This window comes from Centruroides sculpturatus, unplaced genomic scaffold, assembly GCF_000671375.1.
Source record: "Centruroides sculpturatus isolate CEXI.00-Female unplaced genomic scaffold, Cexi_2.0 scaffold229, whole genome shotgun sequence".
Lineage (NCBI taxonomy): Eukaryota > Metazoa > Arthropoda > Arachnida > Scorpiones > Buthidae > Centruroides > Centruroides sculpturatus.
The window spans coordinates 223187-242561 of record NW_019384527.1 but is presented as its reverse complement, the minus strand read 5'-3'; positions in this window follow the sequence as shown (position 1 = coordinate 242561).

Genomic DNA, 19375 nt, shown 5'->3' with positions numbered 1-19375 from the left:
AGAAGCTTTATTCCATTTTATAATAATTAATAATATAAAAAGTACTTTTAATAAAATATCATAACAGATGGTATCACCACAGTTTTATATCTGTTTTTGGGAAAGTTATGCAACTCATTACTGAATGTTTATTTAATTAAATGTTGTTTTATATTGTTATTATGCACTATTCTCTTCTATATGTATGTGAATAAAATTTAAAACTATTTGGTATATCATGTTATATCTTTACCTTTCTTTAAGAATGCAAATAAACTTGTGAGAAAAATCGATTTAGTATAGAAAGGAAGTTATAACAAATTTGATTTAAAATAAAAGAACTTTATGTTAAGAAATTCATTGAATGAAGATGAACAATTTATTATCAAACATAATTCCAAATTCGATAACAGTTATAAATACAGGTATTGTTTTAATATTACTCTGTATGTTTTCTGCTATATATTCATTGCTTAATTCTATAAAGTATGTTCGCAGTCATGTAAAATTTAAATTTAAGTATATTATGTAGCATAGCAATAATTATAACTATAGTACAGTAGATGTCTCTTATTTTGAATTTAATTCATTCCAGAAAACCGTTCGAACTCGGAATCGTTCGAAGTACGAAATACCATATATTTGAAATTTATTATCATCAATTATCTGTTTTCACGATAAATTTTACGTTTATAACGCGAGGATAAAAATATAAATGAAAAAATATAACAAAATACAGAATCTGTCGACTTGTTTTCGGCCTTTGTTGACAAAAAGACAATTTCAGAAAACTAGTAGAAGATGAAATTCCAAAATTCGTTTTATTCTATCAAGAAACTTTATAAAGGTGGTATTTATCACTTAATGAAATAAATCTTTTCTATATACTTGCTAAACATGATTTTTTCGGGTTAAACTTTCATACATATAATTTTAGAATCTGTAGTAAAATTTCATGTTTTGTTAAACGTCTCTTAAAAATTAGAAAGTTCATAGAAATTGAGAGGATTTGACGTTACAAACTGTCTGTCTGTGAAATATCTTCTATTCGATTACTGTATAAGTATTAGTTATTCTCTGAGGCTAATAGGAGATAAAGCTGTTACTCCAAATAGGTAACACCAGCTGTTGTTCTTTGACTTATCTCATGCTAGACTTTCTGGAAAGAAACATCTCGTTAACCATTACATATTGCATGTTATCACTACATCACATCATTCATGATCTTATCTCGAAAACGGATAGATGCACTTGTAAATAAGTACTGTAATATATTAAATTGAATTGTTTTTAATATTAATGTGTGATATAAACAGAACTGTTGAAATGGTTATTAATAATAAAAAGCCATACCCTATTTATCTTTAGTTTTATGTTTCACAAATCATTTCTTTATGTATTATTTATTAAATATATTGCAAAATTTCTAACACGATTTTTCTTATATAACAAAATTTTATAGAATTTGTTTAGTGATTTTAAATTTCTAAGTTTTTCCTTTAAAGAACTCGAAGTTGTTTTGTAAATTGAAATTATTTCATATCTAATGGGATATCGATTAATAAAAAATTGAAATAATTTAAGCCGTATATTAATACATAGTTATATACAGTTAGATATATACATGGTTTATATGTAAATATACAATACATATATATGCTGCATACAACACACACATATATAAGTTATAGCATACATACAGTATCTACTAGTATATATACAGTTATACATTAATATATTAATACACAGTTATAATTTAATATACAATCAAATTGAATCCTTAATAGTCATAAAGAAATTTTTATAAACATCCGTATTAAACTGAACTGTTTCTTTATAGTTTGCACACAGACAACAATTAGGGAAAGCTGGAAGAATTCAGGATTTCTGGAAACGCCGAAAATGAAATAATGTAAAAACTAACAGGTTGGCAGCACTGTCATATGTTATGATTTACTTTAACCATGTAACCATGACATTATGTATTCGCACGTATTCGTCTATGTTTCATGCACTTGAAAATTCTGTTTTTGAAAGATCGTACTCTTCAGTTAAGTGTTTATCACACATTAAGTTTTATCCATATTTGTAAATGTGGATAATAATGTGTTTGTGTTATTTATTTGTTATTTATTAAAATGTGGATAGGGCTACGTTTCACTTTCCCAAGCTGATTAGAATCAAACATGGTGATTTGGAACAACTGTGGACACAGCTTTGTAGTATCCAGAATTATACTGATTTTCTCATAATGCTCTTCAACTTTAGGCCGATAATAAAAAATTAAGATATAATTTATTTTTGTGCATACTTATTAGAAACTGAAATCAATAGAATCAATACTGTATAAAAAGAAATGAACATCTCAAATGTAAAATCACTACATTATCAGGATCTGCTCCGGGTCATATTCTAAATTTATAGTAATTTGGTCTTCATTAATTCTGCTAGAAAAATAGTAACAATTACCTAACAGTTTACGTGACATTTACACAAATTATGAACGTTAGTTTACATAGAAAAATTTTTATAGGTTCGATAACATTCACGAAATTTAATAGTATCTGCCTTATTTGTAATTGTATNTTTATATATTGTCAACAGTTAGACGAACGAGTTAGACGAAATATCTCATATATAAAATAAATAAATTTATTTTATATATTGTCAACAGTTAGACGAACGAGTTAGACGAAATATCTCATATATAAAATAAATAAATTTATTTTATATATTGTCAACAGTTAGACGAACGAGTTAGACGAAATATCTCATATATAAAATAAATAAATTTATTTTATATATTGTCAACAGTTAGACGAACGAGTTAGACGAAATATCTCATATATAAAATAAATAAATTTATTTTATATATTGTCAACAGTTAGACGAACGAGTTAGACGAAATATCTCATATATAAAATAAATAAATTTATTTTATATATTGTCAACAGTTAGACGAACGAGTTAGACGAAATATCTCATATATAAAATAAATAAATTTATTTTATATATTGTCAACAGTTAGACGAACGAGTTAGACGAAATATCTCATATATAAAATAAATAAATTTATTTTATATATTGTCAACAGTTAGACGAACGAGTTAGACGAAATATCTCATATATAAAATAAATAAATTTATTTTATATATTGTCAACAGTTAGACGAACGAGTTAGACGAAATATCTCATATATAAAATAAATAAATTTATTTTATATATTGTCAACAGTTAGACGAACGAGTTAGACGAAATATCTCATATATAAAATAAATAAATTTATTTTATATATTGTCAACAGTTAGACGAACGAGTTAGACGAAATATCTCATATATAAAATAAATAAATTTATTTTATATATGAGATATTTATTTTATTTTTATTATCATCAATTACAATAAAAAGAAGATATCCTAGTTCATCTTTGTTCTGTTATATGGACAGCATTTATAAAAATTCTGCCCATCGAATAGGATGTAAAGGGAAGCAAAGGAATTGAAACAGAATAAACACGAGTCGTCTAACTGTTGACAATATAAAACTCTGTGAGTGAAAATAGGATTTTTATGTCATTCTTATAAAACATTTATGAAATTCTCTTGGTAAGATTATAAAAAAAAATATTATTTTAATATATTTTAACTGATAAATATACTTTTCCTGTTTGGAATTTTGAACGTAATTTAAGAATGGGCTTAAAGTTTTATTAATGAATAAGTAAAAGCTACGTTCATTTATACACTTTGAGAATATTATTAGATATTAAGATTAGTATTAAAGTAAGAATGTAAATCTGCAAGGGACATGTTTCTACAGCCTTGAGATGAACATTCCAGAAGTGTAGCTGTATCATACAATTTCTTAACTCCTTATAGGCCTAATACTTGCAAATTACATTATATTAATTTAGTTTTATATATAAAAATGAAAAGTGCCAAAAAAATAAAGAAAATTTTCAAAATATAAATTTTATTTGTAAAGAAACATTTCACGTGTTTTATAAATAAATAAATAAAAATGGCAAAGGGCAACCTTTGCAAATACAAGATCTAGGAAGTCCTCATTGTTTTAAAGAATCTATCTTATGACGCATTAATTTATTTCAATGACGACACTTAAAATTAATTGTTAATTTAGAGAAATAAATAATTAAAAATAGTACATATTCAACCATTTATCTATTATCAATTTTATTGTTATTTATTGAACTAATTGTTATGAATAATTAACAAATGAATTACTGCAATCATTCTGTTTAATTTGAATTTTTTAAATTATATTTTTCATACAAATATATTAATTTTTCCTTATTTATTATTATCTATTTATTCCGATAAATCTTTGAAAAGTAATGTTAAAGGATAGCTTTGCTTGAGCAACAGACGTTCTGAATAAAAATGTTCCGTGGCTTATTTTCAGTTAGAGATTTTTGATAATATGTAATTTAATTAACTCTTCATAATTAATTATAAGAGTAATTAGCATCAATCAAATTTAATTATATGTAGAATAATAATATATTTTTATATAATAATAGTCAGTAATAGACGGTGATTTATTCTCGACTATTATTATTTAAAATAAATATTATTATTAAATTTCGCTGTATATATGTATTTCTTGTACAAAAATTTTATATTTAATTAACCGCATACATTTAATTCGACATGACAACACTTCTTTGATTTTTCAAAAAGAAATTCTATCGAATGACATGACGTAAAATTACGTAAAAATCTACACTATATCAACCAAACATTAAAAAAATAATGAAGCATATGAGTTTTATAATAATGATAGTTGGGAAAATATTATATAAAAGAGAATGTTATGGTTATAATAAGACTTGTATATTATCAGATACCTTAATAGCTTTCTTCAAGAAAGATGGCCGTTGAAGATATATGGTAAAACATAAAATTATACGAGATTTTTTATATATGTTTAAGAAAATAAAAAAGTGTTTCATATACGTTATTCATGGTTATATGTACGACAGACGGACAAACAGACAGACAATGGGAATTTATAGGTCTACAATTTTTTCAAATTGCAGCCCAATTAGAAAAAAATCTAATCTTAATATGAATTTAATGATAAAGAAAATCATTTGAAGTAAAATATCTTAATGTAAGCATTATACTATTGAAATTATAAAGGTAGAAAAATTATAATCCAACAAATTAAGCAAATTATTTTATGCATGGTAACGTTTGAACAATGCAATGGTTTCTTTGAGTGGAGTAAAATAAATATTGATATTAATTTTATTCTGATAATTAAAAATATGAATACATTGTAGAAAAATATTTAAAATATTTTAGAGATTTATACAATGAACATTCATAAATATTAATTTGTGTCACCGGAAATTAGATAATAAAACTATTTTAAATTATCAAAGTTTTGTATAAAAGATATAAAAATGAATGAGTGAAAATTATAAAGAAATCCAAAATATATTAGAATTCAAGCAATGTTTCTGTGGAAGAAAAATGTAGATTTAAACACAAGAGAATATAACAAATGATAAATTTGAGAAAGATAGCCATGTTAATGTTTTGTTCAACCATAGAAATTTAAAAAAAAAATACATTATAAATCTCCAACAAATGCTAAGAACATTGAAAAAATAAGCAGAAAAATAAATCTAAAGAGAATATAATGCTTACAGTAAATTGTTTTATGTATATGAGAAAACAAACATGTATATATAACATTTAGTTTTCTACTTTGTGAAATTCATTATTTGCTCTTGTTCTCCTCTATCATATACTAGTATATATATACCAAACTTTTAATATATCTACAATTAGAAGATGTATTTACGGAAGATCACTTCAAAAAATCCTTCTCATCTACATACATATCCAGCATTCGTATCATTCATTAAAGCTTCCTTAATTATTCAATCTCGCTCTCAGAGAAAAGTTCATTTTATTTCTTAAGCACATACCGAAAAAATGCACATACATAGTGTGGTCAAAAGTGTATTCTATAGAGGGTAGAAGGATCTATATGTCATATTATTTTTTCTCTATAAACAAACGTGATTGCAATTACTTTTGTGGATGATTGTCGACTAGCGTAAATAAATAAAATATAAGAACAAGAAATCGTTTCTTTTCAAAATATATTCAAAATATATATTTATATGTATATTTACAATTTTTTTTTTCAGATTATAAAGGAAATTAATCAAAATTGCTTAAACTGTAGCCCATACTTGTGAATTGATTTTGATAGAAGTGACAAGAAATTGATGCTTGATTCATCACGTATAAAAACAAGACTTAGTAATTGGTTTAATTCCAATTTTTATTTATAAATTCAATTCATCTGCTAAAGATTCAATAGAGTTCTGATAAAGATAGAACGTAGAAACTTTTTGTTCCAAAGCTAAAAGACTTCTCTAAGTAATACATAAATATGTATTCGATAATTTTTACTTTTCCGGCCGTTATATATAACAGAGGGAATGTGTAGCACTCGGTCAAAAAATGACCCCTTCCAAATTTTTACATTTTTGGACTTGGGACACCTTGAAATTTCGAGATGTGCAAAAGATTCGAGATTTTTTGCTATATGTGTGGATGTTAGACTGTGTATATGGGGCATGATTTTGTTCACCCTGTTTGAAGCCTAATAATTTCTATGGTCAGAGTGGTCAGAATCGGAGTCGGATGGTTTAACACAGGAGTTAGTTAAGCGTCAAAGTGGTTGAACTAAATCGTGTCTCCATATACTATACATTCTAACATCTTAGGCGAGAACATCTTAACAGGTTTTACTGTACTATTATAAAATGACAAAAAAGCTTACTTTGAGGGTAGAGACGAGTTATATTATTTTTTAAAATAGTATTAATGTCCCTTTATATGCAAGCTACAGTGCCACATTTCGTTTCTTAAACTTTACCCATTCTGAGATATTGTTTAATATCCCAGAACAGAAAATAAAGAAATTAAACAAATTAGACGCCAATGCACACACGCGCACGAAATTTTTCCCTTTTATTGACTTTTTTGAGGGGTTCGAGAGGTCTCCAAACGTGTTGATTTGCAAAAAAAAAAAAAAAAAAAAAAAAAAAAAAAAAAAAAAAAAAAAAAAAAAAAAAAAAAAAAAAAAAAAAAAAAAAAAAAAAAAAAAAAAAAAAAAAAAAAAAAAAAAAAAAAAAAAAAAAAAAAAAAAAAAAAAAAAAAAAAAAAAAAAAAAAAAAAAAAAAAAAAAAAAAAAAAAAAAAAAAAAAAAAAAAAAAAAAAAAAAAAAAAAAAAAAAAAAAAAAAAAAAAAAAAAAAAAAAAAAAAAAAAAAAAAAAAAAAAAAAAAAAAAAAAAAAAAAAAAAAAAAAAAAAAAAAAAAAAAAAAAAAAAAAAAAAAAAAAAAAAAAAAAAAAAAAAAAAAAAAAAAAAAAAAAAAACTTGGAGGGTCAAATTTGACACGATTCCAATACTTTACCGTTTTATATACATAACAAGTTGGGAAATAAAAAAGGAGTCGGAGTCGGCAGATTTTTTGACGACTCCGACTCCAGCTAAAACACCAAAACTCCACGACTCCGACTCCGACTCCACAGCCCTGGTCGAAAGACACCTTACGACGTATTCCCTGAGTCGTAGCTAGATGTAAGCTCCTTCCGGCGTTCGTCGAAGAAACAGCGAGACGAAAGCAACCTTGCTTCGAGCTTAACGTTAAACAACCTTCTAAACCGAGTTCCTTTGACCCACTCTCCTTTCCCGCCTAACTTCAGCCTTTTACTGTATATCGATCGACGGCAGGCTTGATGACCAATCATCGCTTCGTAGCTCTGTCGGAGATCCGCTGGTGATCCGATGATCGGCGGCATATTAGCGATCACGCATTTAAAACCACTTCTGCAGCATGGACTAGTTTGAAATAAAATAAAATAAAATAAAATAAAGACGGGAATCATGCTTCCTGACAATCCTAATCCCGACAATGTGGATCTTATATAAAAATATTTTTCAGCTCCAATAAACTATAAAAATACAAAATTAGAAAATTATTTAGGGCTACATTTTATATCACGGAATGCATTATGAAAAATGATTAAATATGCACTATTTTTACATGTTTTCAATTTCATTCTAAATTTAAAAACAGATTGCAATTTGAGACCTAAGAATCCTTTGACTTAGTGAATCATGTACAATTCCTTGCTCACCACAACCAACATTTTTAACAGAAATGTACTGAATAAGCAAACAATATTTTGCAATGTCCACCGTATTAGTGCTGTATTCCATCTAATAGCACTTGGTATATCTTATTTAATTATTAAAATATTTTTAAAGTGACAGAAACTCGAAANTTCTTTGATACGTTGAGATAAAGTTTCATGTTAATTAACATAATGTCTCGAATATTTTGTCATATTAATTTTGTTGATATTTTTTTTAAAGTAGACTGAGATTCTTATTACATTTATTCATTATTTAAATGCTGAAATTTGATTGTTATATCTTTATCAAAGTGATTGATAATGAAAGCATAAGGGCGATCTATCAAGGGTGTGCCTTCTGGGAAGACTTTCTATGAGAAACTGACCCCTATTTAGGTGTTAGAAATGTGAAGAAAATCGTGGATATTTCACGCGACCAAGCATGAACCCACTACGACGTTAACATAACCTAATTGGACATGCCTGTCTTTACAATGAATCTTATAGAGGTTGGAAATAAAATATTAACCTTTGGCTAAGTGGAGAATGCAAGACAATAAAATAATTTGTGTACTTAAATAAGAATTTTAAATAAGAATAAAAAAAGGTAGGGGAATTGCAGCCCTTAAGACAGTAATTTAAGGACATTTTTAACTGATGATATAATCGATGATTTACCACTTACACAAATAAGTGACGTTAAAAGAAAGAAAGTGGAGAATAAAATAGATGATGAGAGAAATCTTAGTTTCCTAGTTTAATTAATTTTTTTAAAAAAGGAAGTAAGTAACTTGTCTTAATACTAATAGTCTAAACTTGTCTTAATGTTCTTAATAGGTAGGAGTGTATACTGTTATAATAAATAAGTAAATATGTATGTATAGAAGCAGACAGAAACTAAATTTTCAAGAAAATTTTAGAATTTCGATAGGAGGAAGTGAAAAAAGAACATCTACAGAAATTATTCAACAATGTGTAGTAGATTCTTGTCTTACAACCTTAAAATGAGTGTGATGAGGAAGTTATATAAACTAAAATAACAGACAAACGGTTCAAAATAAATTATATCAGTCTTTAATGTTGAAACGTTATTTAAATTTCCTTCTTGTCTTAAATAACCAATCGAATTGCAATCGAATATATTCGTCTCACAATGTTTGATGTAAACGTTTGATGATATATAATTTAGTTTTACGAGTACATTTTTTGAAATAAATTTTAACTTTACTAAAATTAATCGTTTAAAAGTTAATTAAACTTAATTATATCATAACTACATTAAATCATCGGCATGATGGCTGCTCTGGGAGACCCGAAATCAAACCCAGGCAGTAGTAGAAATACAAGAATTTTTCAATGTCCAGATAAACTTGGCCCTATCTGTCATCACCCATTTGTTAAATTGTGGCCCTGACCGAATCAATGATGAGTCTAAAAAAGGCCCATTAAAATTTGTTTTTTCGAGTAGATCTTTATATCAGTGTTTTTTTTCAATTTCTTCACCTATTATTTACAATTCATCCAGTCGTATATCTTCTTCGTCTATTTCTCTAAATCATCTTCCTTACATCCAAACTACTTGAGTAGTTCCCGAAAAAATTTTCACGTTATTTTCAAACAATAAAAATATTTTCATAAAGAATTCAAGCAAGCTTTTAAGACATTATTCTCCTTATTTTATTCAGTTCAAATATTTAAAAAAATGTAGAGTGACTATGGAAAAGTTAGAAAAATATTGTTAAATAAGATCTGTGAAGCTGTAAAATAATTAATTTAATTTTTAATTAAGAATACTGGATTATCTCAGCGATATATTATCTTTATATCTGTATTATAGTAAATAATAAAAAATAAAACTTTATTCTTCAGTAATAAATCAGTTAATTGGCATAGTAATAATTTAATATTATAAACTATTTAAGGCAAAACGTATATTTATTATAAATTTCTTGCAAGAAATATTAAATTGAGAGTTTAACTATAGTTTTAATAGACTTAGGCCTACATAAATTTTTAAGTTACAATCATCAGATTAACAGTGATTAATATATATTGTTCTATCCGTCACAACACGCATGTAGAGTGAGAGCACATATACCACAAATTATAAAGGTATATCAAGTTACTTACATAGCAGATGAGACATGAATTAATTAATAGGTACCAAAAAAATTGTTTTTAATGTACAAATATTTGTATACTTTATTATAAACCGAAAATTAAGTAAATACATTCCATCTATTAACTAATAAGATATAACTGATAGACCCAGAAGTGTATTATGGATAGAAGATAAGAGCTAGAAGGCTGTCAGTTCTCTGGCAAAATTTATTTAACCTTTTCTAATCCATGATTTAATTTTAATATTGATTAATGTCTTAACCAATAATCTAATCGTGAAATATTTCTAAACATTGAATTCATTGAATACCCTTCAAATTTTATATTTTATGTCTAACAATATTAAGCTTCATGCCGTGCATATAAAATAACAAAATGGAAATTTTGGTAGTTAAAATGAGTTTTTAATGATATATTTGTTTATAAAACTCGTAAAATTTTTTTAAAAAGTGATGTTGATACGATATTATTAATTTAAGGCGATTGTCGTTATTAAATGTGTTAATTTATGATATTTCCGATAATTTTTATACATTATTAATAATTTCATTATACAGTAGACCCCCCCTATAACGCTTAGATACGTTCCACGCTAATCGAATTTTACGTTGTAGGAATGATTAAATACATGAGCCAATCGCAGCCCGATAGGTGTGAACTTTACGGACTAAGGCTGTTTGAAAGGTTTTCTTCTATAAAATTAACCGATTCTAGACTAATTCCACTCAACATTTCCAAAACACGTATAATTTTTTGGGAATAATCCGTATAAACTACGCTATAAACAAAAAATTATAGGATTACTTACCGAGTGTGTACCGTTCGACTACGCCGTTGCTTAAAGCTGGTTTTCATCGCGGAACAGCACATTAAACGGCGGCCGCGATTTCTAACAACTTATTTTTCTGCGAAGACTTCGTTGAACTTTGGAGACATCATTAATATAAATAATTTTTATGGCCGTTGAATAAGAAGTGTTTCTTTCACAAGAAATGTATAAAATTAGTGCTGTATTAGACTTACGGTACCTAATTTACATACTGTACAGACGATAATAAACTCAACTTACTAGCCTAAAATCTCCGTAGCGTGTTGCCAGGCGGCAGAAAGCATATATATAATTATAATAAAGTTACAATAAATTAAGTTAATATATAATTATATATACAGTACCTAATTTATATATAATTTATATATAATACTGTACAGACGATAGCAAACTCAATTTAGCCGCTCCGTAGCGTGGCGCAGGGTCGGAGGAAAGTAGTTCGGCTGCTCATCCACTATTGGTCCAGATTCTATCAATCTTGTCGCGAAACGACGTTACAGGAGGTACTTTATACGAAAGTTGCTACAATTTTTTCGCTACGTTATAGGAATTGTCGTTATAGGAACGCACGTTATAGGGGGGTCGACTGTACTCATATTTAATTTTCTATACAAATAAATTTGAAAAATGTTGTAATTTTTCTTCATTAGTATTTTTTGTATTCGTCTTTATCCAGAAAATAAATTATCATTATATTACTAATTTATCTTTTTTTACAATCTGCCATAAGAAAGTGTTAAAATTATATTTATAACTTTTATTATGATTTACAGTTTTAGATTTAAAAAAAACTAAATAGTTTTTGAAAATTTTTAATTATAATTATTGGAATATAATTCCATAATATACTGCACTACTTAAGGTATATTATTATCATTCAATACCCTTTAATATAATTATACTTTTCCTCTCATTAAGATTAATAAAAATTATATTAAATAATTTGTCGGAAATATTAAGATTTGTCAATCTTTTGGTTGAAAAAATTAAGAATATTATAGTAAGGAAAGTTTCATATTATGAACAATTTGAAACAATATAAACAATCGAACAATTCTATAACTTAATTCTCGACAGCTCTCAACAGTGTAGAACATAACAAAAGTCGAGAATATGAGTAAAAGTATTTTACTGTCATCTAATGAAGTAATTTCTTCTTCACAGTTCGAACTAATCCCAGTAGATTAAGAAAATAGATAAATCAGAAAAATAATGAATCACCTGCGGGAGAAAATGATGTTCAGGAGAAGAAGGATGAAAACGCTCTTACGCTAAAAACTTCTAAGTAGAACCAACTTTTTGCTTAAAAGAAGAGTTGCATATCTTATGTATTCCTTCTTTATATTATTCAAATATAATATACATTTCTCGAAAGAATAACTTGAACATGTTAACTATTATAAAAATATTTACCTGGCAAAAAATCGATTAAGAATACAGATGATAAATTGAAAAGATGTTAATAAATAAAAATTTTGTATCTTCCCTGGAATAGAATATGATTTATGATAGCTCTTAATTGTGTTACAAGCGATACTAATTAATATTTACTTTATAGTTCAACCTTCCTCTACAAGTTCAGTAAAATGTCAGACGTTAACATAACCTAATTGGACATGCCTGTCTTTACAATGAATTTACATCCTCTCTTAAGAGAATTCTCATAATCGCTACTAAAATTAAAACCAGCACATTTCAATAACAAAGTATTAAATCATGATCATAAATATGAGTTATAGCACAAAGTTTATAATATATTTAACTTAACAGAATGCCAAATATTGTAACTTAATAACATATTAGTTGGCAGTAAAATTAACAAAAGTTTCAATTTAACTTACTTGAAAAGTGTGACAAATCAAAGTGTTACGAAGAATAAACGATTGATGTGTGATCAGGATACAACCGATAAAAAATATTGCAGTTATAAATCAAAATTTATATTAATTTTGTAATTAACAGAACATTTTGAGTCAACATATTAAAACTGTAAGCATCGACGCTATTCGCTGACAGGAACATAGAGCGATTAATAAACAACAGTATCAACTTCCAATACTGTGATATGTATTTTGTCTTAGATAATCTTAATTTGTTTAATTAATAATATTAATTGTTTATATAAAATACAAGCTCAAGTTTTTCTTATTTATTTTTTAATTAAATGTTGCCCCAGTTGTTGCCAGTTTTTGCAGTTTTTAATTAAATGTTGACCCAGTTGTTGCTGTAAACTGCTTTGACAACTCTCCAGTTTCCGGTTTCCATCCAGTATAAAGCCAAGATTCGTGTTATTCACCCGTATTTTGAAGTAATCTTTATGAATAATACACCATAAGCATAACATAAACGTTGTTCATACAATTAAATAAGCCATTCAAATATGTATTAAATAAAATGGAACAATAACTGAATCTGGTCCAAGCAAATGTAATTGAAAACAAGGTACTGTACAATGGAGCTAAAAATCCTCTTGTCTATAATAATAAATCAATAAAAAAATAATAATCCTCTTGTCTAAAATAATAAATCAATATATTAAATATATATATGCTCTCTTTTCATGCTCACCTGCGGAATTTCTATTGTCAGATCATACGTCTTCGAAAAACGTTTCTTATCTTGTCCATTAGTTTTCTTTCTGTTATATACAATTGAAAGCAATTACATATAAAACCGATATTATAAAATATTACATTTTAAAGGACATGGATATCAGTATTAAAAGATAAATTTATTTATTTCAAAATATAAAATACGAAAAACTGTTACCTTTAAAACTTTCAACTTTTATTATTTTCATTACAGATTTATTAAATAAGACAGCAAGTTCTATTATAAATTCCGCCATATTCTTTAAATTTTTGTTGCTATCTCATTGTAACTAGTAATACAAACAGTTGGCAAATCATTAACGACTCCTCACACGTTATTTAATTTAAAAATTTTAACTTCTTTATTTATTTCATAGTAAACCTGCTTTATTAATCTTTTTAACTGTCGTTTTAGCACTGGCAAGTTCCTATTTTACGTTTGTAACTTTTTTCGACGTAATTTTCTTTTAACTTTCTCTGACATACATTCTATTTTAAAAATTCCTCTATTTATTTTATTTTTAAATCTTTTCCGTGGAAAATTTTTATATAAAATAACAAAATAGAGTTTCAAAATAATGATATTCCTGATGTATTCTTTGAATAGTCTCTATAAATTTCCGCGAAAATCATGCTTTTGTAGCATTTATAAACTCTTTAAACTTACGTTTATTTAATATACCGTACGTCTTCTTATGGTTTTACACGTTTTTTTTTATTTTCTTAATAAAAAACGGACCAAAAATAGCAATAAAAGTATAATGTTATCCCAAATCTACAAATAGACTATTTAATTATCTATACAACTCTATTTATTAGTAGAAAATCTAGCAAATTCGAGATGATACCACTGATATTCCAGTAGGGTTAGCTACTGTATTTTAAAATTAAAATTTATCGTCTTCATTTAGTATATAAATTTCATTCTTCAAATCATGGTTGTATTACAGATAATCCCCGTATAACGCGGGAGTTACGTTCCAAAAAATTGCCGTGTTTTGCTAATCCGTGTTAAAAGAAACAAAGAACTAGTGTGAAAAGGGGGGTTGGGTTTCAGAAATTAAAAAAACATGCTGTTAAATCCTTAATTAAAACGCATTTATTATTCATTTTTTTCATAGATAAAATACTTATTTATTATTTAAGTAAATATTTTACCAGAAGATTATTCATTCTATATGATGATCTCAGCATGAGCATCATCAACTGGTAACAGTTTTTGGGTGCGTTCGTTAATAGCGGTCGCTCTGCAACGGGAGTGCGCTGCTGTTTGTAGGCATTTAGGAACGGCGGTAAAAGATTATGGCGGCGCCCGCAGTATCGACAGTATCGTGTGGAGGAATCTATAACTCTAAAATGACATTTTAGAGGCAAAAGAAGGGTCCCAGTTGTAAAATTTAACCATTAAATGGATTATTTGTTGAAAGAGCATTCAAAGTAGCTACGAAAACAATTAGAATGCTCGCGCGGAGTTACGCGGAGGTATAAAAGAACGCAGCCTTTATTACATTTCATGTTGTACGAGGGTTTTACCCAATTCCCGAACCGTGTTAGAGTGAACCCGTGCTATAAAAGCACCGTGTTATACGGGGATGTTCCCAATTCTCAAACCGTGTTAGAGTGAATCCGTGTTATAAAAGTGCCGTGTTATATGGGTGTTACCTGTATTTGATAATTGTAATATTTACAATCCAGTAAAGCCAAACTCGAAAAACTCCATGTGGCCAGCTTGTTGGTGAGTAAATTCTAGTATTTCAGTAAACATCATCAACATTTAACTCTTTATTGTTAGATTTCTTTATAAAGCAAAATCTAAACTGTTGTGAAGGAAGAACTGTCAAAATTTGTGAAGGAATAATTTTTTATCTTGAATTTTATACATGATTTTATCTGTTACATTAATTATAAATGCTCATACATTACTTCTTAATTAATTTTTTCGTGCATGAATTCAGAATTTTCATTAGATTTATAAATTATTTAGTTGATGTATGTGTGATGTGGTAATTTTAATCATAATGAATTATTCGCTTCATAAATTTGTAAATTTATAAATAAAAAAAGTTTTATAAACAAATTTCATTATTACTATTATTATTTTATAATCAGCGTTTTAATTTTTACATTAAAAAAAATTAAGGTTAAAGAGAACGACTCGCTCGTTAAAGTGCAATATAGATTCTTTGATACGTTGAGATAAAGTTTCATGTTAATTAACATAATGTCTCGAATATTTTGTCATATTAATTTTGTTGATATTTTTTTTAAAGTAGACTGAGATTCTTATTACATTTATTCATTATTTAAATGCTGAAATTTGATTGTTATATCTTTATCAAAGTGATTGATAATGAAAGCATAAGGGCGATCTATCAAGGGTGTGCCTTCTGGGAAGACTTTCTATGAGAAACTGACCCCTATTTAGGTGTTAGAAATGTGAAGAAAATCGTGGATATTTCACGCGACCAAGCATGAACCCACTACTACTGTTCAGGGGTTTTATTTTCTTGGCCACTGGCGGGCATAATTTGAAAGAATAAGAATTATACCAAGTGTATCTCATTGATAAGTCTATCGATTAATATGCAGTTGTACCACATAAATAAAATAATAGTAGCAAATAAATAAATTATTCAATTTAGAAAATCTTCAAAACAAATAATTCAAAGAATTCTCATTATTTGATCTACAAATTAAATAATAATTTTAATTAAATTTATGACAAAACTTCAGTTTAATTTTACAGAAGAATTAAATTATGTATAATGTTTTAATACACTTCACTGAAATTGTTTAATAATACAATAACTGGGTATTGATACCACAAAAGGAAGTCAGTGTATGATTTGTATACAAATTCTTAATGGAATTACATAATTTCTCACTTATTAAATTGTTAATTTTATTAGAAATGAATAATTGTTATATCTAATGATTATTATTAATATATTATCTTTTAATATTATTTTTCTTTTTATTTCTTGTCTCTTTCTATCCTTTGAGGTCAAGATAGTGTTTTTCTATGCCCATTGTAGGTTTGGCCAACCCACAATGAGTCTCCTGTGAAAAGGGGCAGGCTTTGACATATTTGGGACATACCTCCACCTAAAATTTCCAGGGATTGCTCTCTCTGATTCAATTCCGAGTCCTACAAAGCCAAGGATGACACCTTAATTAATGTCGAAGCGGGAGATTTAAGTTCACTGCGAGAGCTTCAAGTTAACATCAAGTACGTCATAGATCTTCAAGTGTACTGTACTGTACATCAGAGTTCGAGTGAAGTCTGGATTCGCCTCGTTTTCTGTTCTTCAACCGCTGGAAGGAGATTACTTTTAGCCAGAACTCGTCGATTTGTCGCAAGGTGTCTTCTCGACGGACCAGATCAGCATACTGAACTATCTGAACTTTGTTAATGTAATTGGTGCACCGAGTTGGTTGCCAATAGTGAAACAACGAACTTTTTAAACTTCATTCTCCTTTATAGAGAAGCCTGAAATTTTGGGCATCACCTAAAAAAATAATTATTTTTCAAATATGGTATTCAGAACTACCATAGGTTTTTGGGGGAGAGAGACATTTATTTCGGAAAATAGGAAATTCTAATTTCCATATATATATATATAATCAGTGACTTTTTACGAAGATCTCTCAAGTAAAAAGTCACTAATATTTTATAGTAGAAGAGTTTGAATAAACTCTTTTACCATAAAATATTAGAATTTAACATTGATCATATAATTAATTTTTCAAATTTTGACTAAATTATCAACCTTTAAATTACTATTTATGCCAGTGATGGGCAAACTACGGCCCGCGGGCCAGATGCGGCCCCCTGAAATGTTCTATCCGGCCCGCGCGACATTATTCCTAATCTGACGAGTAAAAAAGAATACAGGCTGGGGTGGTTGAAGCACCACTTAACTTGAGTGTTCGTTGATTATATAAAATAACCGAAGCTTTATATCTCACCATGAAAGTTTATTTACAATCATGTACAAAATTTTGTTTTACACGTAGCCGAAAGAGAGAAAAAGAAATATGGCGGACGGCCTGCACATGTTTTTATAGCGCCACCTGGATTTTCAGATGCAGCGCTAGGTTACAATTATATTGGCCCGCCTAAAGTTTTCTTCTTTTCCTTTGGCCCGCTCTTTAAAAAGTTTGCCCATCACTGATTTATGCCAACTTTAACATATGTAATTTTGTTAACATAGATAGTAATTTTGTTTTTCACATTTTGTTAAAAGGTCGAAATCGCATAGGTACAGATGAAAAAAAGCTACACACACTAAAATCAGTAAATATAATTAATTGTACTGTATATAGTGTGGAGAATATAATAATTTCTCGACTGTAAGAAAGTTTATATAATATCTGGTTAATTAATACAAAACATATAGGGCAATGGTTTTGAGTTAAATGGTCTAAGTATTCTTTTCAATGGTAATAGTGCGGTAATAATACGACTACCGATTACAGAATTGGCGGCTGGAGATGGATGGTCACAGATCAATATCAAGACTTATTGGTTGGCCGAAAGGTATGATGACTAAAGTTGTTATTTGTTAATGTAAAGCAATACAACTCGCGAGGGATCTGCGGAGAAAGAAACTTCCCGGAAACAATTTCTTGAGAAACTGGTTCCTATTTAAGTGTTACAAACGTAAATAAAACCGGGAAAACGCCACGTGGTCAATCCGTTAGCGATCCATGAACCTCGTGTTTAGTGGTTTGATTACTCGGCACTGGTGGGCTGTGGCAACTAAGGACCTGGTTTGACAATTGGCGAGCAAAAGGTTGGCTGAAGTCCTTATTAAAAAGTAAAGACTTCAGACAGCCCAAGAGAAGGACAACGAACCGTGTTAGAGTGAACCCGTGCTATAAAAGCACCGTGTTATACGGGGATGTTCCCAATTCTCAAACCGTGTTAGAGTGAATCAGTGTTATANGATCCATGAACCTCGTGTTTAGTGGTTTGATTACTCGGCACTGGTGGGCTGTGGCAACTAAGGATCTGGTTTGACAATTGGCGAGCAAAAGGTTGGCTGAAGTCCTTATTAAAAAGTAAAGACTTCAGACAGCCCAAGAGAAGGACAAGAAAAGAACAGAAAAAGAGGGAACAGTACGAGAGCGACAACCGGATAGTCTCATCCGGTGGTTAAATCTTTAATATCACAAATTTGAAAAGTATTTATTTTTGTTTATTTTTTGAAATTCAAGTTATGGTTCTCACTAATGGCATCTGCCATCGACATGTGTCACCAAAAAGCGTATCTGGCATGGAAGTATTGTAATGAAAGTATTATATTGCTAAAAAGGAACTCTACTAGAATTCCTTTTTAGCAAAAATTGGTTTAAATCAATGACAAAAACAAATTATACAATAGGTAAAATATTTTGGATTCTCACAAATAATAGTGAATATAAATCTTCAAATTATGTTTTAACATAGGTAAACAAACTTTATAAAGTATATTTATACTTTTAGAATAGCTATAACAGTTTATATATTTTATTTACATAGCATCATTTTCGTATTCTATTACTCGTACTTGAGTTATAAAGTTTACCAATCAAAAATTTTAATAACAACATTGCCAAAATTTTGATAGTTTTAAATTAACTTTACAACTTTTAAACATAATACTGGTACATTTATGAATACTTCAA